Source organism: Oncorhynchus tshawytscha, linkage group LG08 (genome assembly GCF_018296145.1).
Source record: "Oncorhynchus tshawytscha isolate Ot180627B linkage group LG08, Otsh_v2.0, whole genome shotgun sequence".
In the NCBI taxonomy this organism is placed as follows: Eukaryota; Metazoa; Chordata; class Actinopteri; order Salmoniformes; family Salmonidae; genus Oncorhynchus; species Oncorhynchus tshawytscha.
Genome location: NC_056436.1, coordinates 75,987,971 through 76,011,970, shown reverse-complemented (window position 1 = coordinate 76,011,970; position 24,000 = coordinate 75,987,971). Strand labels below are relative to the sequence as shown.

Below are 24,000 nucleotides of genomic sequence, written 5' to 3'. Positions count from 1 at the left end.
TGGAGGAGAGGAGAGATGGAGGAGAGATGGAGGAGAGGAGAGATGGAAGAGTGGAGAGATGGAGGAGAAGAGAAATGGAGGAGTGGAGAGGTGGAGAGATGGAGGAGAGATGGAGGAGAGATAGAGGAGTGGAGAGATGGAGGAGAAGAGAGATGGAGGAGAGGAGAGATGGAGGAGTGGAGAGACGGAGGAGTGGAGTGATGGAGAGGAGAGATGGAGGAGAGATGGAGGAGAGATGGAGGAGTGGAGAGATGGAGGAGAGGAGAGATGGAGGAGTGGAGAGATGGAGAAGAGGAGAGATGGAGGAGTGGAGAGATGGAGGAGTGGAGAGATGGAGGAGAGGAGAGATGGAGGAGAGATGGATGAGAGGAGAGATGGAGGAGTGGAGAGATGGAGGAGTGGAGAGATGGAGGATAGATGGAGGAGTGGAGAGATGGAGGATAGATGGAGGAGTGGAGAGATGGAGGATAGATGGAGGAGTGGAGAGATGGAGGAGAGATGGAGGAGAGATAGAGGAGAGATGGAGGAGAGATGGAGGAGAGGAGAGATGGAGGAGTGGAGAGATGGAGGATAGATGGAGGAGTGGAGAGATGGAGGAGAGATGGAGAGATGGAGGAGAAGAAAGATGGAGAGGTGGAGAGATGGAGGAGAGATGGAGGAGAGAGAGGAGTGGAGTAGAGGAGAGATGGAGGAGAGATGGAAGAGAGGAGAGATGGAGGAGAGGAGAGATGGAGGATAGGAGAGGTGGAGAGATGGAGGAGAGATGGAGGAGAGATGGGGGAGAGATGGAGGAGTGGAGAGATGGAGGAGAGGAGAGATGGAGGAGAGGAGAGATGGAGGAGTCGAGCGATGGAGGAGAGGAGAGATGGAGGAGTGGAGAGATGGAGAGATGGAGGAGAGAAGAGATGGAGTAGAGGAGAGATGGAGGAGAGATGGAAGAGAGGAGAGATGGAGGAGAGGAGAGATGGAGGATAGGAGAGGTGGAGAGATGGAGGAGAGATGGAGGAGAGATGGGGGAGAGATGGAGGAGTGGAGTGATTGAGAGATGGAGGAGAGGAGAGATGGAGGAGAGGAGAGATGGAGGAGAGGAGAGATGGAGGAGAGGAGAGATGGAGGAGTCGAGCGATGGAGGAGAGGAGAGATGGAGGAGTGGAGAGATGGAGGAGAGGAGAGATGGAGGATAGATGGAGGAGTGGAGAGATGGAAGAGTGGATAGATGGAGGAGAAGAGAAATGGAGGAGTGGAGAGGTGGAGGAGTGGAGAGACGGAGGAGTGGAGTGATGGAGAGGAGAGATGGAGGAGAGATGGAGGAGTGGAGAGATGGAGGAGAGGAGAGATGGAGGAGAGGAGAGACGGAGGAGTGGAGTGATGGAGAGGAGAGATGGAGGAGAGATGGAGGAGTGGAGAGATGGAGGAGAGAAATGATGGAGTGGAGAGATGGAGGAGTGGAGAGATGGTGGAGAGGAGAGATGGAGGAGTGGAGAGATGGAGGAGTGGAGAGATGGTGGAGAGGAGGGAGGAGAGAGATGGAGGAGAGGAGAGATGGAGGAGAGATGGAGGAGTGGAGAGATGGAGTAGTGGAGAGATGGAGGAGAGGAGAGATGGATGAGTGGAGAGATGGAGGAGTGGAGAGATGGAGGAGAGAGATGGAAGAGAGAGATGGAGGAGAGGAGAGATGGAGGATAGATGGAGGAGTGGAGAGATGGTGGAGAGGAGATATGGAGGAGAGGAGAGATGGAGGAGAGATGGAGGAGTGGTGAGGAGAGGGAAAAACAGACGAGGGGACAAAACAATGAGGTATTTTTAGGTGATAGAGGAGGCTCTATTTTTGGGTGAGGATTTATGTAGTGTCAACATTACCCCGGCTATTAGGGAGAAACCCAATTATTCTCAGCCCAGGAAGGGAGGGATGAAAACAAACTGGACAGAGAAAGAGAGAAAGAGACAGAAAGAGGGAGAAATGGAGAGGTGAGAGAGGGGGTGGAAGGGAGGGGTGAAAACAAGAACAACTGGACAGAGAGAGAGAGAAAGGGAGAGAGAGAGGGTGGAAGGGAGGGGTGAAAACAAGAACAACTGGACAGAGAGAGAGAGAGAAATGGAGAGAGAGAGGGTGGAAGGGAGGGGTGAAAACCTGAACAACTGGACAGAGAGAGAGAGAAAGGGAGAGAGAGGGGGGGTGGGAGAGAGAGAGAAAGGGAGAGAGAGAGGGGGTGGGAGGGAGGAATAAAAGAACATCTGGATTGCGTGAGAGGGGAGAGCAGGTTTCCATGATTCATGATTTCCCCCATTTTAAAGCGATAGAGAAAGACAAAGAGAAAGAGTAAGAAAGAGAGAAGGGGTAGAAGGAAGAGAGAAAAGAGCACAAAGCGTGGGAGCGAGGCAGAATGCAGATGGATTTGTCAGGACAGAGATTCCCGGTGGTATTAACTTCACTGCACCTTAGCTTTTAAACGCCTGATCCATTATACATGAAGGGTGCTAAGACAACAATTATAGGCTGTTATGGCAGAGAACGAGGGATGATGAGGACAGAGAACAGAGGAGAGGAAACCTTGAGTGGGGCAGAAAACCTTCAGAGGATACTCTCTAGAGAGAGAAGACCTGAGTGCAGACCTCTCATTTTACATTTACATTTTAGACATTTAGCAGACGCTCTTATCCAGAGAGACTTACAGTTAGTGCATTCATCTGAACACGGAAAGCATCAAGGTAATGAGTTTATTTTCTATCATGTCTTGCATGACAAAAAGACACCAAAGCTGCTGCCAAAGATAGGATGTTAAAGGAGAGCGAGACAGAGACGAAGACAGTGTGTGTGTGTCGGCTGAGAGATGTATCTCTGTGGAGGTCAGTGCTCTTCTCTAGCTGACAGACACATGGGCTCTTAGCTCAGCCAGGCCCAAACTACTACCCGCTAACCTCTACCTTTGGCGTGCACACGCACACAGTAGATCTGCCAGGTATGTGCTTGGCTGAAAGTAAAGGTCAATTTGTTGCCGAACCAGTGGTCTGTCTAAAACCCTCTGTGATTGATCATACTCAACTATCCCACAGGCACACATTGAAGAGAATGGGAGAAAGAAGGAGAGAGAGAGACATGTCAGAGAGAGAGAGAGAGAGGGGAGAGAGAGAGAGTGAGAGAGAGAGAGAGAGGAGAGAATGATTGAGACAGAACAGAGAGAGAGAGAGAGAAGACAGAGAGAGCGAGAGAGAGAGAGAGGGGGGGCAAGATAATGAGAGAGAGGAGAGAGAGAATGAAAGAGACAGGACAAAGAGAGAGAGAGAGAGAGAGGAGAGAGAGAGAGTGAGAGAGAGAGAGAGGAAAGAGAGAGAGAGTGAGAGAGACAGGACAGAGAGAGCAAGACAGCGTGAGAGAGACAGGATCTTTCTTTCTCTCTCTCACGGAGGACATGAGGCCTAGGACAATGCCTCAGGACTACCTGGCTTGATGACTCCTTGCTGTCCCCAGTCCACCTGGCCATGCTGCTGCTCCAGTTTCAACTGTTCTGCCTGCGGCTATGGAACCCTGACCTGTTCACCAGACATGCTACCTGTCCCAGACCTGCTGTTTTCAACTCTCTAGAGACAGCAGGAGCGGTAGAGATACTCTGAATGATCGGCTATGAAAAGCCAACTGACATTTACTCCTGAGGTGCTGACCTGTTGCACCCTTTACAACCACTGGGATTATTATTATCTGACCCTGCTGGGCATTTATGAACATTTGAACATCTTGGCCATGTTCTGTTATAATCTCCACCCGGCACAGCCAGAAAAGGACTGGCCACCCCTCATAGCCTGGTTCCTCTCTAGGTTTCTTCCTAGGTTCTGGGGAGTTTCTAGGGAGTTTTTCCTAGCCACAGTGCTTCTACACCTGCATTCCCTGCTGTTTGAGGTTTTAGGCTGGGTTTCTGTACAACAATTTGTGACATCAGCTGATGTAAGAAGGGCTTTATAAATACATGTTATTGATTGATTGATTGAGTTCCCACATTTTTCAGCTTGTTTTTACAAAGATATAGATTTTTTGTGAAGGACATATAAAGGACATTACCCTCCACAACATAACCTTCGCTCCAAATCAAAACTCCAAACCTAAAACCTGATTTTGGAAAGATTTACCCGGAACGATTCCTACTACCAAATATTCCACCTATATATTGGGTGGCAGGGTAGCCTAGTGGTTAGAGCATTGGACTAGTAACCAGAAAGTTGCAAGTTCAAACCCCTGAGCTGACAAGGTACAAATCTGTTGTTCTGCCCCTGAACAGGCAGTTAACCCACTGTTCCTAGACCGTCATTGAAAATAAGAATTTGTTCATAACTTCTTGGATATAGGGGGCGCTATTTTAATTTTTGGATGAAAAACGTTCCCGTTTTAAACAAGATATTTTGTCATGACAAGATGCTCGACTATGCATATAAATGACAGCTTTGGAAAGAAAACACTCTGACGTTTCCAAAACTGCAAAGATATTGTCTGTGAGTGCCACAGAACTGATGTTACAGGCAAATTCCAGATAAAAATCCAATTAGGAAGTGCCACATTTTTTAAAACCGCCTCATGCCAATGACTCCTTATATGGCTGTGAATGGGCCACGAATGAGCTTAGGCTTTCTGTCGCTTCCCCAAGGTGTCGACAGCATTGTGACGTATTTGTAGGCATATCATTGGAAGATTGACCATAAGAGACAACATCTACCAGGTGGTCGCTTGGTGTCCTCCGTTGCAATTATTGCGTAATCTCCAGCTGCAGTATTTTTCCGTTTGCTTCTGATGAGAAACCAACTGTCACGACTGATATGTTATCGAATAGATATGTGAAAAACACCTTGAGGATTGATTCTAAACAACGTTTGCCATGTTTCTGTCGATATTATGGAGCTAATTTGGAAAAAGGTTTGGCGTTGTAGTGACTGCATTTTCCGGTCTTTTTCTTAGCCAAACGTGATGAACAAAACAGAGCTATTTCGCCAACACAAAAAATCTTTTTGGTAAAAAATAACATTTGCTATCTAACTTAGAGTCCCGTCATTGAAATCATCCGAAGTTCTTCAAAGGTAAATGATTTTATTTGAATGCTTTTCATGTTTTTGTGAAAATGTTGCCTGCTGAATGCTAGGCTTAATGCTATGCTAGGCTATCAATACTCTTACACAAATGCTTGTGTAGCTTTGGTTGAAAAACAATGAAACCAAAGCCTCGACATCACAGTCTTGACATCACAGCAGAACAGTCCACCCCAGACCCTAAACAAAGTCTCGACATCACAGCAGAACAGTCCACCCCAGACCCTGACCAAAGTCTCGACATCACAGGAGAACAGTCCACCCCAGACCCTGACCAAAGTCTCGACATCACAGCAGAACAGTCCACCCCAGACCCTGACCAAAGCCTTGACATCACAGCAGAACACTCCACCCCAGACCCTGACCAAAGCCTCAACATCACAGCAGGACAGACAAATGAAGAACCCCAAGCCCAGGGAATCCCACCCCCTCTGAGCACCCCCCCGTCCGTCCGTCCGTCCGTCCGTCCGTCCGTCCGTCCGTCTGTCAGCCACCCTGATAGCCCTCCTGACAACCCCTGACAACCCCCCCACGCCCACTGAGGACATACACAAGCCAAGGATTGTAGTCCTTATGGACTCAAATGGGAAATATATACAAAAAAATTACCTTTTTCCCAAACACACAGTGTCTAAACTCTGGTCTCCCAGCCACATAATAATACACACAGGCACAAATGACCTGAGAGCACAGCAGGACAGGGTGGCCACAGCACTGAAAGGAGTGATTTAAAAAGCTTCTTCTACTTTCCCAAATGCAAGTGGACTTCCAACCGCTACCATATAGCACGCTATCGCAGGTATTTCCCGTGACTGTGCCTCAAAACCAAATGTCTACCTGGCCCACCTAAAGCACATCGCCCTCTAACACCTCACAAGGAGCAACAGATCAACAGACACCCCGCCCAAACCAGCAAGACACTCTCACGCCCAGGCCACGCCCAAGCCGTGAGCAAACAGGCCCAACACCCACTCTTACACTAGCACAAGCCAATGGCATGTACTAGATGCTCAGCAGGCTCTGGTCACACTTACTGGTCTGAGGTCAAACCACACGACTAACAACATTGGACACTTTATGGAACACAAAGCCTTCACTATCTCATCCTGGAATATCCAAGGCCTGAGGTCATCTGCCTTTGGCCCAAAGAGCAGGAACCTGGACTTCATAAAATAAATCAGAAATAGAGACATTGTCATCCTACAAGAAACATGGTATAGAGGAGACGGATCCACTGGTTGCCCTCTAGGTTACAGAGAGCTGGTAGTCCCATCCACCAAACTACCAGGTGTGAAACAGGGACTCATGAGGTATGTTAATTTGGTATAGAGCAGACCTAACTCACTCCATTAAATTAATCAAAACAGGAACATTTGGCTAGAAATGCAAAAGGAAATAATCTCAACAGAGAAAAATGTCCTCCTGTGTTCTACCAATATCCCCCAACTAGAATCCCCATATTTTATTGAAGACAGCTTCCCCATCCTGGAGGGGGAAATCAATAATTTCCAGGCCCAGGGACATGTACTAGTCTGTAGCGACCTAAATGTCAGTAGTCCCGACAAGAACCTGACACCCTCAGCACACAGCTTTTCGTGACAAGGTTGCCTGCTGCTAGCAAGGCATAATGCTATGCTAGGCTATGATAAACTTACACAAATGCTTGTCTAGCGTTGGCTGTAAAGCATATTTTGAAAATCTGAGATGACAGGGTGATTAACAAGAGGCTAACCTGTGTTCCAATATATTTCACTTGTGATTTTCATGAATAGGAATATTTTCTAGGAAGAGTTATGTCCGTTAAGTTATGTAAATTAGCGTCAGATGATGACAACGGTTCAGTTCACAGGATGGGGTGTCACTAGAGGTTAATCAACTTTCAGAGCAGAATTACTTTCCCATTGTTCCTCAAATGTAGTGTATGATATTCCACTTTGTAGCTCTGAGTCTCTACTTTTATCCAATGTAAAAAACATCAATTCAAATGTTGACCTGCTGCTTCCCTGTCATATAAAAACATTTCAAGCAGACAACCTAAGAAAATGAACAACAATGACAAATGGCTTGATGAAGAACGTAAGAAAGGAAAGGAATTGAGAAACCTATCCAACCAAAAACATAGGGACCCGGAAAACCCGGAAAACCTGAGCCTACGCCTTCACTCTGGTTAATCACTAAAACAATACAGAAATACACTCCTGAAAAAGAAGGAACAGCACGTCAGAAATCAGCACAATGTAATTGAACAATCCATAGACTCTAACCACTTCTGACAAAACTGAAACACACTAAACAAACAAAAACACAAAGAGTTAAAACTTGTTAGGGACTTGGTCCCTGTAGCGGGATCAAATCAGCGGAAATTTTCGAGCGCCACCTATAGTTTTCGATAAAACTCAAACTTTCATTAAAACACACATGCAAGGTACTGAATTAAAGCTACACTCGTTGTGAATCTAGCCACCAAGTCAGATTTGTCAAATGCTTTTCGGCGAAAGCATGAGAAGCTATTATCTGATAGTATGCACCCCCCAGAATAGCAGACCGTCACCTAAACAACAGATTTTGCGGTAGCCGGCGCTACCCAAAACGCAGAAATAAAATATAAAACATTCATTACCTTTGACGAGCTTCTTTGTTGGCACTCCTATATGTCCCATAAACATCACAATTGGGTCTATTTCCCGATTAAATCCGTCATTGTATACCCAAAATGTCATTTGCTGAAGGCCAGTCTGATCCTGGAAAATGCCCCTTTACAAGACGCAACGTCACTTTTTAAAATTACAAAAGTTGCCTATAAACTTTTACAAATCACTTCAAACTACTTTTCTAAACCAACTTTAGGTATTAATAAACGTTAATAATCTATCAAATTGATCACGGGGCGATCTGTATTCGATAGCAGCAAGTCTTGAAATCATCGTCCATGTTTTCAATTTCACAACATCCTGTGGTGCGCCTCAAGACAGGAAGGGCCTATACGTGATCTAACCAAGGATAAAGCAGACATGAAATGCCAGTACTGGCGACATCGTGTGGAAGCTGTAGGCGTTTACAGGGGATCCTCATTTATTTTCTGTCGCCTTAGACAATACATTGAATGGCGGATGAATATTTTTTTTGTGTTTTTGGTAAACAGTTTTACCAGGGATTTTTACTCCTAAACACGTTCTGTTATAGCCACAGACACGATTTAACCAGTTTTAGAGACTTCAGGGTGTTTTCTATACACACATACTTATCATATGCATATACTATATTCCTGGCATGAGTAGCAGGACTTTGAAATGTTGCGCAATTTTTAACAAAAAGCTGCGAAAATTCGCATCATCCTTAACAGGTTTTAACAACCCAAAACGGAGATGTATCGGTAAACCACTTCTCCAATCTTTTTGGCCCTTTAAGCTGTGGTATATTGCACGTGTGATTTCATGAAAATTCAATATTTTTAGTAATTTAATTCGAAAATGATCCCGCTAAAGGGATCTGTGCGCCAAGAGGATAACAAAGACAAACAGCAAAAACATATACAGTGAGGAAAAAAAAGTATTTGATCCCCTGCTGATTTTGTACGTATGCCCACTGACAAAGAAATTATCAGTCTATAATTTTAATGGTAGGTTTATTTGAACAGTGAGAGACAGAATAACAACAAAACAATCCAGAAAAACGCATGTCAAAAATGTTATAAATTGATTAGCATTTTAATGCAAATCAGTGAGGAAGTTACAGTGAGGAAGTTAAAGTTTGGTCTTCCAAATGGACAATGACCCCAAGCGTACTTCCAAATGGACAATGACCCCAAGCATACTTCCAAATGGACAATGACCCCAAGCATACTTCCGAAGTTGTGGCAAAATGGCTTAAGGACAACAAAGTCAAGGTATTGGAGTGGCCATCACAAAGCCCTGACCTCAACCCTGTATAAAATATGTGGGCAGAACTGAAAAAGCTTGTGTGAGCAAGGAGGCCTATAAATCTGACTCAGTTACACCAGCTCTGTCAGGAATGAGCCAAAATTCACCCAACTTATTGTGGGAAGCTTGTGGAAGGCTACCCAAAACTTTTGTCCCAACTTAAATGTATTTGGCTAGGGTGTATGTAAACTTCCGACTTCAACTGTACACGATCAAATACAAATCTTACAATCAACTATTAAATACTACCAGAACCCATTGGATTCTCCAATTACATTGAATGAACCACAGGACAAAATACAAACCCTCCAACCCAAAAAGGCCTGTGGTTTCTATGGTATCCTTAATGAAATGATAAAATATGCAGACCACATATTCCAATTGGCTATACTAAAACTCTTTAACATCATCCTTAGCTCTGGCATCTTCTCCAATATTTGAAACCAAGGACTGACCACCCCAATCCACAAAAGTTTAAAAACAAATTTGACCCCAATAACTGCCGTGGGAAATGTGTCAACAGCAACCTTGGGAAAATACTCTGCATTATCATTAACAGCAGACTTGTACATTTCCTCAGTGAAAACAATGTATTGAGCAAATGTCAAATTGCCTTTTTACGAAATTACCGTACAACAGACCACGTATTCACCCTGCACATCCTAATTGACAAAACAAACAAACCAAAACATAGGCGAAGTCTTCTCATGCTTTGTCAAATTCAAAAAAGCTTTCGACTCAATCGGGCATGAGGGTCTGCTATACAAATTGATGGAAAGTGGTGTTGGGGGAAAAACATACAACATTATAAAATCCATGTAAACAAACAACAAGCGTGCAGTTAAAATTGGCAAAAACCACCCACATTTCTTTCCACAGGACCGTGGGGTGAGACAGGGATGCAGCTTAAGCCCTACCCTCTTCAACATATAAATCAATGAATTTGCGAGGTCACTAGAAGTCTACAGCACCCGGACTCAATCTACTAGAATCTGAAGTCAAATGTCTACTGTTTGCTGATGATCTGGTGCTTCTGTCCCCAACCAAGGAGGGCCTACAGCAGCACCTAGATCTTCTGCAGAGATTCTGTCAGACCTGGGCCCAGACAGTAAAAACAAGCATAATGGTGTTCCAAAAAAGGTCCAGTTTCCAGGACCACAAATACAAATTCCATCTAGATACCATTGCCCTAAAGCACACAAAACACCTCAACCTGGACATCAGCGTCACTTGTAGCTTCCTCAAAGCTGTGAACAATCTGAGAGACAACGTTGGCCTTCTATGCCATCAAAAGGAACATAAAATTTGCCAAAGAAATTAGGATCTGGCTAAAACTACTTGAATCAGTTATAGAAAAACACCAAATTGAGACTATGCATGCAGAATTCTGCAAAAATATTCTGCAAAAATTAGACCTAATCAAATCATGAGAAAACAAAAATATATTTTCTTGACACATTGGAAATAATTTTTAACAAAAAAACAACACAAACTAGAATGCTATTTGGCCCTAAACAGAGAGTACACAGTGGCAGAATACCTGACTGCTGTGACTGACCCACATTTAAGGAAAGCTTTAACTATGTACAGACTCAGTGAGCATAGCCTTGCTATTGAGAAAGGCCACAGTGGGTAGACCTGGCTCTCAAGAGAAGACATGCTATGTGCTCACTGCCCACAAAATGAGGTGCACTTCCTAACCTCCTGCCAAATGTATGAGAGAGGTGTGGCCTGATACCACAAGAAAAGGGCAACCAGTGAAGAACAAACACCATTGAAATACAACCCATATTTATGTTTATTTATTTTCCCTTTTGCACTTTAACAATTTTCACATAATATGACATTTGTAATGTCTTTATTCTTTTGGAACTTCTGTGAGTGTAATGTTTACTGTTACTTTTTATTGTTTATTTCACATTTGCTTTACTTGCTTTGGCAATGTAAACATATGTTTCCCAAGCCAATAAAGCTCTTAAATTGAATTGAAGTGACTTGAGAGAGAGGGAAAGAGAGAGAGAGAGGAGAATTGGGCCACTGGTGTTTTTAATGGTCTGCAGTTATATAGGTCACTGTTCTCTCTCTAGGGAGAAGGTTAGGGTTTTAATCTCCAGAGAGAGAGGTATCAGAGAGGGAGAAATATAGAAGGAGAAGAAGGGCAGAGAGAGAGAGGGTGACATTGTGAGATAAAGAGTGGATAGAGAGAGGGACAGAGAGAAGAGAGGGAGAGAGGACAGGGGAGAGCAGGAGAAAAAAAGGGAGAAGGAAAGGGAGAGAGAGTGAGGGAGATTTGCAAATGTGGGATAACAAGGTATTTGGCCTGTGGTGATGCTATTAAAGTATTCCCTTTCTATTTCCATTCTTTCACCTGATTGGCCAGCTGAATGCAAACTGCTGGCCTAGAGAAAGAGGTGGAGAGGTGATGGAGGAAGACGCTAGAGAAAAGGAGGTGGTGGAGAGAGACACGAACACAAAGATGTATTTGACTGTGCAGAAACTTCACAGAGACGCAACACAAACAGATACTTCACAGATGTGCACACATGCACACACACAGGGAGACAGAGTAGAGTGGTGTGTGGTCCGACATTGCTCTCTGAGGAACAGTTTCTGTTGCTAAAATAAGACTGTCTCTGGAAAGAGATGGATTTCCCTGGAGAGGAGAGGCGGAGAGGAGAGAGGTAGAGAGCACTAAAAGATAAGTGGACTTGGAAAAACAAACCTCTAGGTGTAAGAGGGGTGATGGAGGGAGGATGGAGGGAGGGAGGGAAGAGGGATGATGGAGGGAGGGATGATGGGAAGGGCGGGATGGAGGGAGGGAGGGAGGGAGGGAGGGAGGGAGGGAGGGAGGGAGGGAGGGAGGGAGGGAGGGAGGGAGGGAAGAGGGATGATGGAAGGAGGGATGATGGAGGAGGGCGGGATGGAGGGAGGGAGGGAGGGAGGGAGGGAAGATGAGATGAGAGGTTTATGTGAGCATGAGTGTGTGTGTGTGTGTATGTTGACGTGAATGTGTATGTAGTCTGTACTTTAATACTCTAATATTCTCATCTCAGTTGTTAGTGATTTAACAGAGGATCTACTGTTGGTTTCCAAAGGCAAGATGAGGAAACTAGAAGATAGAAAGCTGAGAGTTTTACTCTGTCACCCAACAGAGACACAGCAAGTACAACACTAGAGGTGCAGCACCATTAATGTTTCAATTCAACATCTGGCCTGTGAACCTCTAAACACTATGAATGTTTTAAGATGATGCTCCTAGACCAACACAGTCATGCTGTGAAACCAGAAGATCCTCTCCTCCTTTTAGAAAAACATTTCCTAGAGATGTAGGGATGGAGTGTGTACAAGGTTTGTGTTGTGTTATTTGAAGTAAGAGTCTCTCTATATCTCTCTATATATCTCTCTATATCTCTCTCTCTCCATCTCTCTCTATATCTCTCCATATCTCTCTCCATATCTGTCTCTATATCAATTCAACTCAATTCAAGGGCTTTATTGGCATGGGAAACATGTGTTAACATTGCCAAAGCAAGTGAGGTAGATAATATATAAAGTGAAATAAACAATAAAAATGAACAGTAAACATTACACATACAGAAGTTTCAAAACAATAAAGACAGTACAAATGTCATATTATATACATATACAGTGTTTTAACAATGTACAAATGGTAAAGGACACAAGATAAAATAAATAAGCATAGATATGGGTTGTATTTACAATGGTGGGTGATCTTCACTGGTTGCCCTTTTCTTGTGGCAACAGGTCACAAATCTTGCTGCTGTGATGGCACACTGTGGAATTTCACCCAGTAGATATGGGAGTTTGTCAAAATTGGATTTGTTTTCAAATTCTTTTTGGATCTGTGTAATCTGAGGGAAATATGTCTCTCTAATATGGTCATACATTGGGCAGGAGGTTAGGAAGTGCAGCTCAGTTTCCACCTCATTTTGTGGGCAGTGTGCACATAGCCTGTCTTCTCTTGAGAGCCATGTCTGCCTACGGCGGCCTTTCTCAATAGCAAGGCTATGCTCACTGAGTCTCTACATAGTCAAAGCTTTCCTTAATTTTGGGTCAGTCACGGTGGTCAGGTATTCTGCCGCTGTGTACTCTCTGTGTAGGGCCAAATAGCATTCTAGTTTGCACTGTTTTTTTGTTAATTCTTTCCAATGTGTCAAGTAATTATCTTTTTGTTTTCTCATGATTTGGTTGGGTCTAATTGTGCTGCTGTCTGGGGCTCTGTGGGGTGTGTTTGTGTTTGTGAACAGAGCCCCAGGACCAGCTTGCTTAGGGGACTCTTCTCCAGGTTCATCTCTCTGTAGGTGATGGCTTTGTTGTGGAAGGTTTGGGAATCGCTTCCTTTTAGGTGGTTGTAGAATTTAACGGCTCTTTTCTCGATTTTGATAATTAGTGGGTATCGGCCTAATTCTGCTGTGCATGCATTATTTGGTGTTCTACGTTGTACCCGGAGGATATTTTTTCAGAATTCTGCGTGCAGAGTCTCAATTTGGTGTTTGTCCCATTTTGTGAAGTCTTGGTTGGTGAGCGGACCCCAGACCTCACAACCATAAAGGGCAATGTGCTCTATGACTGATTCAAGTATTTTTAGCCAAATCCTAATTGGTATGTTGAAATATATGTTCCTTTTGATGGCATAGAATGCCCTTCTTGCCTTGTCTCTCAGATCGTTCACAGCTTTGTGGAAGTTACCTGTGGCGCTGATGTTTAGGCCAAGGTATGTATAGTTTTTTGTGTGCTCTAGGGCAACAGTGTCTAGATGGAATTTGTATTTGTGGTCCTGGTGACTGGACCTTTTTTGGAACACCATTATTTTGGTCTTACTGAGATTTACTGTCAGGGCCCAGGTCTGACAGAATCTGTGCATAAGATCTAGGTGCTGCTGTAGGCCCTCCTTGGTTGGTGACAGAAGCACCAGATCATCAGCAAACAGCAGACATTTGACTTCGGATTCTAGTAGGGTGAGGCCGGGTGCTGCAGACTTTTCTAGTTTCCGCGCCAATTCGTTGATATATATGTTGAAGAGGGTGGGGCTTAAGCTGCATCCCTGTCTAACCCCACAACCCTGTGTGAAGAAATGTGTGTGTTTTTTGCCCATTTTAACCGCACACTTGTTGTTTGTGTACATGGATTTTATAATGTCTTGTGTTTTACCCCCGACACCACTTTCCATCAGTTTGTATAGCAGACCCTCATGCCAAATTGAGTCGAAGGCTTTTTTGAAATCAACAAAGCATGAGAAGACTTTGCCTTTGTTTTGATTTGTTTGGTGGTCAATTAGGGTGTGCAGGGTGAATACATGGTCTGTTGTACGGTAATTTGGTAAAAAGCCAATTTGACATTTGCTCAGTACATTGTTTTCATTGAGGAAGTGTACGAGTCTGCTGTTAATGATAATGCAGAGGATTTTCCCAAGGTTACTGTTGACGCATATTCCACGGTAGTTATTGGGGTCAAATTTGTCTCCACTTTTGTGGATTGGGGTGATCAGTCCTTGGTTCCAAATATTGGGGAAGATGCCAGAGCTAAGGATGATGTTAAAGAGTTTTAGTATAGCCAATTGGAATTTGTTGTCTGTATATTTGATCATTTCATTGAGGATACCATCAACACCACAGGCCTTTTTGGGTTGGAGGGTTTTTATTTTGTCCTGTAACTCATTCAATGTAATTGGAGAATCCAGTGGGTTCTGGTCGTCTTTAATAGTTGATTCTAAGATCTGTATTTGATCATGTATTTCTTTTGCTCTTTATTCTTTGTTATAGAGCCAAAAAGATTGGAGAAGTGGTTTACCCATACATCTCCATTTTGGATAGATAATTCTTCGTGTTGTTGTTTGTTTATTGTTTTCCAATTTTCCCAGAAGTGGTTAGTCTATGGATTCTTCAGTTACATTGAGCTGATTTCTGACATGCTGTTCCTTCTTTTTCCGTAGTGTATTTCTGTATTGTTTTAGTGATTCACCATAGTGATATCTCTCTCTCTCTCTCTCTCTCTCTCTCTCTCTCTCTCAATTTCAATTAAATTCAATTCAAGGGCTTTATTGGCATGGGAAACATGTGTTAACATTGCCAAAGCAAGTGAGGTAGATAATATATAAAGTGAATATATAAAGTGAAATAAACAATACAAATTAACAGTAAACATTACACATACAGAAGTTTCAAAAAGTTTCTCTCTCTCGTTCAGTAAGTGTCAGTGCATGTATTCTCTATTAAGAAGTGTATTGTAGTCTCAGCCACGGGATCAAGGTGTTAAACTGTGACTTACTGTCTAAATTTACAAAGTAAACTGCCTGTTGCTCAGGCCCTGACCATAGGATATAAAACACTTTGAAGTTTGTAGAAATGTTAAAATAATGTATGAGAATATAACACAATAGATATGGTAGGAGAAAAACCAAACGTTTTTTGTTTTGAGAGACCATCCTCTCAGAAATGCTAGAGAAAGCTCATATTGTAAATTCCTATGGCTTCCACAGGGTGTCAGCAGTCTATGTTCAAAGTCTCAGACTTGTAACTTAAAAAACCAATAAGAAACAAGAGTTTTTGAATGAGGACACAGTCTGCAAAATCCGTGTCGTCGCACGTAATGATGAGGTTGCACACCCGCTAAAATTGGTTTCCAATATAACATACTTCTTTCCAAAATAAATATTATAGTTTGATTACATTTTAGGGTGTCTGAGGAGTAAAATACAAACGTATTTTGACTTGTTGAAACAAAGTTGAGGGGTAGATTTTTGGATTCCTTTCGCTCCAAGTTGAACGAGTGGATTACTCAAATTAATGGCGCCAACTAAACTGACCTTCTGCGATATAAATATTGATTTTATCTAACAAAACGACACTACATGTTATCACTGGGACCCTTTGGATGACAAATCAGAGGAAGATTTTCAAAAAGTAAGTGAATATTTAATCTTTATACAGTGGGCTCCAAAATTACTGGCACCCCCCTGACTGGCAATGCACAAACAATACTTTAAAAAATATAAACAATATAATTATAGAGATAAACTCAAAATACCAACATGTGAGAAATACTGTACTTTATTAATGTTTCAATGGAACCAACCGAAATCATACAATTATTTAATACAAAATATATTTACCAATATCAAGTTTTCATAATTATTGGAACTCCTCATTTAGTACTTAGTGCAACCACCTCTGGCAAGGATAACAGCATGGAGTCTTTTCCTGTGTTGTTTGACCAGGTTAAGGAACACATTTGGAGGGATTATGGACCATTCCTCTATGCAGATCCTTTCAAGATCCTTCACATTATTGGGTTTGTGCTTATCAACTGCCCTCTTCCATTCAGCCCACAGGTTTTCCATTGGATGGAGGTCCGGCGACTGACATGGCCATGGCAGAACATTGATTTTGTTGTCACAGAACCATTTCTGTGTGGATCTTGAGGTATATTTCGGGTCATTGTCTTGTTGGAAAGTCCACCTACGGCCAAGTCCCAGACTTCTGGCAGAGGCAACCAGATTGTCAGCCAAATTTGCCTGGTACTTGGTGGAATTCATTATGCCATCAATCTTAACCAGTGCCTCTGGACCGCTGGTATTAAAACAGCCCCAAAACATCACTGACCCCCCTCCATATTTCACTGTGGGTATGAGGTGCCTCTCCTTGTATGTATCTCTGTTTCACCGTGGGTATGAGGTGCCTCTCCTTGTATGTATCTCTGTTTCACTGTGGGTATGAGGTGCCTCTCCTTGTATGTATCTCTGTTTCACCGTGGGTATGAGGTGCCTCTCCTTGTATGCATCTCTGTTTCACCGTGGGTATGAGGTGCCTCTCCTTGTATGCATCTCTGTGTCACTGTGGGTATGATGTGCCTCTCCTTGTATGCATCTCTGTTTCACCGTGGGTATGATGTGCCTCTCCTTGTATGCATCTCTGTGTCACCGTGGGTATGAGGTGCCTCTCCTTGTATGCATGTCTGTTTCACCGTGGGTATGAGGTGACTCTCCTTGCATCTCTGTTTCACCGTGCGTATGAGGTGCTTCTCCTTGTATGCATCTCTGTTTCACCGTGAGTATGAGGTGCCTATCCTTGTATGCATCTGTTTTCACCGTGGGCATGAGGTGCCTCTCCTTGCATCTCTGTTTCACCGTGGGTATGAGGTGCCTCTCCTTGCATCTCTGTTTCACCGTGGGCATGAGGTGCCTCTCCTTGCATCTCTGTTTCACCGTGGGTATGAGGTGCCTCTCCTTGCATCTCTGTTTCACCGTGGGAATGAGGTGCCTCTCCTTGTATGTATCTCTGTTTCACCGTGAGTACGAGGTGTCTCTCCTTGTATGTATCTCTGTTTCACCGTGGGTATGAGGTGCCTCTCCTTGTATGTATCTCTGTTTCACCGTGGGTATGAGGTGCCTCTCCTTGTATGTATATCTGTGTCACCGTGGGTATGAGGTGCCTCTCCTTGTATGTATCTCTGTGTCACCGTGGGTATGAGGTGACTCTCCTTGCATCTCTGTTTCACCGTGGGTATGAGGTGCCTCTCCTTGTATGCATCTCTGTTTCACTGTGGGTATGAGGTGACTCTCCTTGCATCTCTGTTTCACCGTGGGTATGAGGTGCCTCTCCTTGCATCTCTGTTTCACCGTGGGTATGAGGTGCATCTCCTTGTATGCATCTCTGTTTCACTGTGGGTATGAGGTGACTCTCCTTGCATCTCTGTTTCACCGTGGGTATGAGGTGCCTCTCCTTGTATGCATCTCTGTTTCACTGTGGGTATGAGGTGACTCTCCTTGCATCTCTGTTTCACCGTGGGTATGAGGTGCCTCTCCTTGCATCTCTGTTTCACCGTGGGTATGAGGTGCCTCTCCTTGCATCTCTGTTTCACCGTGGGTATGAGGTGCCTCTCCTTGTATGCATCTCTGTTTCACCGTAGGTATGAGGTTCCTCTCCTTGTATGCATCTCTGTTTCACCATGGGTATGAGGTGACTCTCCTTGTATGCATCTCTGTTTCACCATGGGTATGAGGTGACTCTCCTTGCATCTCTGCCAAACATGCCGATGCTGTATCTGACCAAAACGTTCCATTTTGGTCTCATCTGACCAGAGCACCTTCTTCCAGTCATAATTTAAATGATGTTTGGCAAACTCCAAGTGCTTGTGTCTGTGTCTTGTGGTCAGAAAGGGCTTTCTTCTGGCAACCCTTTCAAAGAGCCTGTGCGGTGGCGTCTGATGGTGCTTTTTGAAACCTGGTGACCCCAAGACTCCACCAAGGCCTCCAATTTTTTAACAGTGATTATTGGGGATTTTGTTGCTTCTCTCACCATCCTCCTCCCTATCCTGGGGGGGGAAATGTATTTGTGTCCTCTACCCGTGAGGTTATCAACTGTTCCATATCTTTTGCATGTTTTAATAATTGCTCTGACAGTGCTCAGTGGTATATTCAATCGTTTGTGGATCTTCTTGTAGCCATTGCCAGATTTATGAAGGTCTACGACCATCTGTCCCTTTTGAATTGCCAGTTCTTTTGTTTTCTTCATGGTGTTGGATGACAGCAGGATACAACATGTGTGTTACCTCATTGTTATACCCTAGTGAAACAGGAAGTGATGTAATGGCTCAATATAGTTCCTTAAGACTTAGATCAAGTTAAATAAGTGGAATTTAATTTGTGGTTTAATTTTGGTAGATGTTATTTACAATATTCTTTAAGGGTGCCATTCATTGTGAATGCTTGATTTGGAGGACATTGATTTTTAATTAAATCAATAAATGATTTTGGTTGGTTCCATTGAAACATGAGTAAAGTACAGCATTTCTCACGTGGGTATTTTGAGTTTCTCTATAATTATATTGTTTATATTTATTTAAGTATTGTTTGTACATTGCCAGTCAGGGGTGCCAGTCATTTTGAAGCCCCCTGTATGTGAATGTATGAAATCAAAAAATATTTTGATCTGGGGCGCCGCCCTCAAATAATCGCAAGACAGGTTTTGGCTGTAATAGCTACTGTAAATTGGACAGTGTAGTTAGATTAACAAGAATTTACGCTTTCAGACGATATGAGACACTTATATGTACCTAAATGTTTAAAATCTATAATAACTATTAGAATGTATTTGAATTAAGCGCCATCCAGTTTAATCGGAAGTTGCTCCACTAGTGGGTCACCGATCCATTTCATGCAGCTGAGAGAAACACTTGGATTCATTTCCCTCCAAGATGATTTATTCACTAATATTTCATTATGGCTGTTTGATCTCTGATTTGAGCTAATGGAACCTTGGAATTGGCAGTTGGTGTTTTTAAATTCACACAATCTTGATCATTTTAAGAAGCTAACGAGAGATAACAATTCAAGTTTAAAACGGTAACAATTGTTTCAAAATAACTAGGATTTTAACTGATTGAATTGAGCCAAGAAAATATATATAATATTTAAATCTAACAGAATTGTTGGATTCAGAGTGGTTTGATTGTGAGAGAGACAGAGATGCAGTGAGATATAGGGTGTTTGGAGAACAGCAAGAGCTTACATTGCTGACGTTCACACACCTCCCTCTCCTGATATAGCCATTCATTCTCCTATACTTCTCTCTCCTTCTAGAACTCTCTCCCTTTATCTCTCCTTCTGTCTGTGTGTGTGTGTATTTGTGTATGTGTGTGTGTATCTGTGTGTGGTTTGGTGGGAAAGGCTTGGTACACTCCCCAGGCTGAGAGAGGGAAAAAGCTTGGTACACTCCCCAGGCTGCGATAAACAAGGCTGGGTTGATCCCTGAAAGGAGACCTGAAGCTAGGCTGGGTTGATCCCTGAAAGGAGACCTGAAGCAAGCCTGGGTTGATCCCTGAAAGGAGACCTGAAGCAAGCCTGGGTTGATCCCTGAAAGGAGACCTGAAGCAAGCCTGGGTTGATCCCTGAAAGGAGACCTGAAGCTAGGCTGGGTTGATCCCTGAAAGGAGACCTGAAGCAAGCCTGGGTTGATCCCTGAAAGGAGACCTGAAGCTAGGCTAGGTTGATCCCTGAAAGGAGACCTGAAGCAAGCCTGGGTTGATCCCTGAAAGGAGACCTGAAGCTAGGCTGGGTTGATGCCTGCATGGGAGACCTGAAGCAAGCCTGGGTTGATCCCTGAAAGGAGACCTGAAGCTAGGCTGGGTTGATGCCTGCATGGGAGACCTGAAGCTTTTCAATGTGGTGGTGGTGCTATCCCCCTCGCTCCATCTCTCAGTTTCTTGGTCGGAGTGGAGGTTTGGGAAGTCTACCTGCCGGATAATCCTGCATTACACTCTAAATCCTCATGTCTGTTCACGCACGCACACACGCACACACACGCACACACACACACAAACAGACACACACACACAGACACACACACACACACAGACACACACACACACACACACACACACACACACACAAACAGACACACACAGACACACACAATGGGAATATTCAAATAGATAACAGAGTGCTGGATAGAGTGCTGATGGACTAAAACACACATCTGCAATATGAGATAGTAGTTGGATGGAGTAGTCTTATTCATCTTGTGTTAGTGAGGAGAATATCATAACATCACCTGCACAGGGAGAGAGAGGGAGAGAGAGAAAATAGAGAAAAAGAGAGAAAGAGAGCGACAGGGAATGAAAGAGAGACACTGGGCGAGAGAGAGGGAGAGAGAGATGGAGAGAGAGAGAGACAGAGAGAGAGAAAAAGAGAGAGATGGAGAGAGAGAAATAGAGAAAGTGACCGACAGGGAATGAAAGAGAGACACAGGGCGAGAGAGAGGGAGATATGGAGAGAGAGAAACAGAGAGAGAGAAAAAGAGAAAGATGAAAAGAGAGAGAGAGAGAAAAGAGAGAAAGAAGAGAGAGAGAGAAAGAGAGGAGAGAGATGGAGAGCGAGAAAAAAATAGAGAAAATAAAGGAGAGAGAGAGAAAAAGAGAAAGAAGAGAGAGAAAGAGGAGAGAGAGAGAAAAAGAGAAAGAAGAGAGAGAAAGAGAGGAGAGAGAGAGGGCCTAGAAGCGTGTCCTGTGGAACAGAGAGAAGAGGAGAGGGCCTAGAAGCGTGTCCTGGGCAACAGAGAGAAGAGGAGAGGGCCTAGAAGCGTGTCCTGGGGAACAGAGAGAAGAGGAGAGGGCCTAGAAGCGTGTCCTGTGGAACAGAGAGAAGAGGGGAGGGCCTAGAAGCGTGTCCTGGGGAACAGAGAGAAGAGGAGAGGGCCTAGAAGCGTGTCCTGGGGAACAGAGAGAAGAGGAGAGGGCCTATAAGCGTGTCCTGGGGAACAGAGAGAAGAGGAGAGGGCCTAGAAGCGTGTCCTGGGGAACAGAGAGAAGAGGAGAGGGCCTAGAAGCGTGTCCTGGGCAACAGAGAGAAGAGGAGAGGGCCTATAAGCGTGTCCTGGGGAACAGAGAGAAGAGGAGAGGGCCTAGAAGCGTGTCCTGGGGAACAGAGAGAAGAGGAGAGGGCCTAGAAGCGTGTCCTGGGGAACAGAGAGAAGAGGAGAGGGCCTATAAGCGTGTCCTGGGCAACAGAGAGAAGAGGAGAGGGCCTATAAGCGTGTCCTGGGCAACAGAGAGAAGAGGAGAGGGCCTATAAGCGTGTCCTGGGGAACAGAGAGAAGAGGAGAGGGCCTAGAAGCGTGTCCTGGGGAACAGAGAGAAGAGGAGAGGGCCTATAAGCGTGTCCTGGGCAACAGAGAGAAGAGGAGAGGGCCTATAAGCGTGTCCTGGGCAACAGAGAGAAGAGGAGAGGGCCTAGAAGCGTGTCCTGGGGAACAGAGAGAAGAGGAGAGGGCCTAGAAGCGTGTCCTGGGGAACAGAGAGAAGAGGAGAGGGCCTAGAAGCGTGTCCTGGGGAACAGAGAGAAGAGGAGAGGGCCTAGAAGCGTGTCCTGGGCAACACCAGTAGTAAGAGTGTGTGGTGCAGACAGAAGCCCTCTTATAGCCCACACGCGCACACACACATACCCCCCAGGTTACCACTACCCATTCACCCCGCTACCATCCAGAAGGCGAGGTCAGTACAGGTGCATCAAAGCTGGGACCGAGAGACTGAAAAACAGCTTCTATCTCAAGGCCCTTAGACTGTTAAACAGCCATCACTAACATAGAGAGGCTGCTGCCTACATACAGACTCAAATCTCTGGACACTTTAATAAATGGATTTAATAAAGGTATCACTAGTCACTTTAAATAACGGCACTTTAATAATGTTTACATATCCTACATTACCCATCTCATGTATATACTGTATTCTATACCATCTACTGCATATTACCTTCTTTTTTTTTTACATTTTATTTTAACTTTATTTAACTAGGCAAGTCAGTTAAGAACAAATTCATATTTATAATGATGGCCTAGGAACAGTGGGTTAACTGCCTTGTTCAGGGGCAGAATGACAGATTTTTACCTTGTCAGCTCAGGGATTCGACCTTACGATTACTAGTCCAACACTCTAACCACTAGGCTACCTGCCACCTCTCGGCCATCGCTCATCCATATATTCATATGTACATATTCTCATTCACTCTTTACATTTGTTTGTATAAGGTAGTTGTTGTGAATTTGTTAAGATTACTTGTTAGATATTACTGCACTGTCGGAACAACAAGCACAAGCATTTCACTACACTCACATTAACATCTGCTAACCATGTGTATGTGACCAATAACATGTAATGTGATTTGATTTTCCCTGGCTCACCTTAAGCTACATCCCCTCCTCAGTAAAACAGAACGATGTTGTACAATCTCAGACTGTGTGTGTGTGTGTGTGTGTATATGTGTGTGTGTGTGTGTGTGTGTGTGTGTGTGTATGTGTGTGTGTGTGTGTGCAGAATGAAAGTCCATAGTTAATCAATAGCAATCTGCAGCCAGCTCTAGCCATGCTAACAGAACTGAGCTGCAGCTGGCAAGATGCCAAACCATCTCTGCAGCATCTGGCTAACACACACACACACACACACACACACACACATGCATAAGCGTCACAGAGTGAAAATGCACACAAACACACATACGTGAGAGACAGAGAGAGAGAGAATGAGGCGGAGAGAGAGAGACACAGAGAGACACAGAGAGAGACACAGAGAGAGAGAGAGACAGAGATGTGAGAAAGACAGAGAGAGAGGGGGGAGAGAGAGAGAGTGATAGGGGAGGGAGAGAGAGAGAGTGATAGGAACAATATTAGATATGTGTGTGGTGTGTGGCATTGTCCAGATGTTCAGGAAAGATGGATGAAATCATTTCTCTGCCCTCTCTACCCCTTTAACCATAGACCATCACTCATTCACAATACACACACACACACACACACACACACACACACACACACACACACACACACACAGTACGTTAACACAGGGAATTTCACTTTGTGTGTGTGTGTGTGTGTTTATCTGAGTCTGTGTGTAACTTGTTCTGTAACTGAAGGTCATACGTGACTCTGAGTCTGTGGTGAGCGGAGGCACTCTTAAACAAGTTCTTCTTTAGAAAGAAGCACATGGAAGAGATTAGAGAAGGGTGAAGAGAATGATGAAGAGAAAGATGAAGAGGAGGATGAAGAGAATGTAGAAGAGAAGTATGAAGAGAATGTTGAAGAGAAAGATGAAGAGGAGGATGAAGAGAATGTTGAAGAGAAGGATGAAGAGAATGTTGAAGAGAAGGGTGAAGAGAAGGATGAAGAGAAGGGTGAAGAGAAGGGTGAAGAGAAGGATGAAGAGAATGTTGAAGAGAAGGATGAAGAGAATGTTTAAGAGAATGTTGAAGAGAAGGGTGAAGAGAATGATGAAGAGAAGGGTGAAGGGAAGGGTGAAGAGAAGGTTGAAGAGAAGGTTGAAGATAATGTTGAATAGAATGTTGAAGAGACTGTTGAAGAGAAGGATGAAGAGAAGGATGAAGAGAAGGTGGAAGAGAAGGGTGAAGAGAATGTTGAAGAGAAGGATGAAGAGGGGTGCAGAGAGGGGTGAAGAGAAGGATGAAGAGAGGGATGAAGAGAAGGATGAAGAGAAAGGTGAA

The 24,000-nt window shown here is 44.1% G+C and overlaps 1 protein-coding gene across 1 annotated transcript in view; it reads right to left on the bottom strand.

Annotated features, from left to right (window-relative positions):
- Nucleotides 1–24,000, bottom strand: part of LOC112236094 (teneurin-2-like) — a 311,870-nt gene that overhangs the window by 165,958 nt on the left and 121,912 nt on the right. The gene's annotated exons all lie outside the window — the stretch shown is intronic.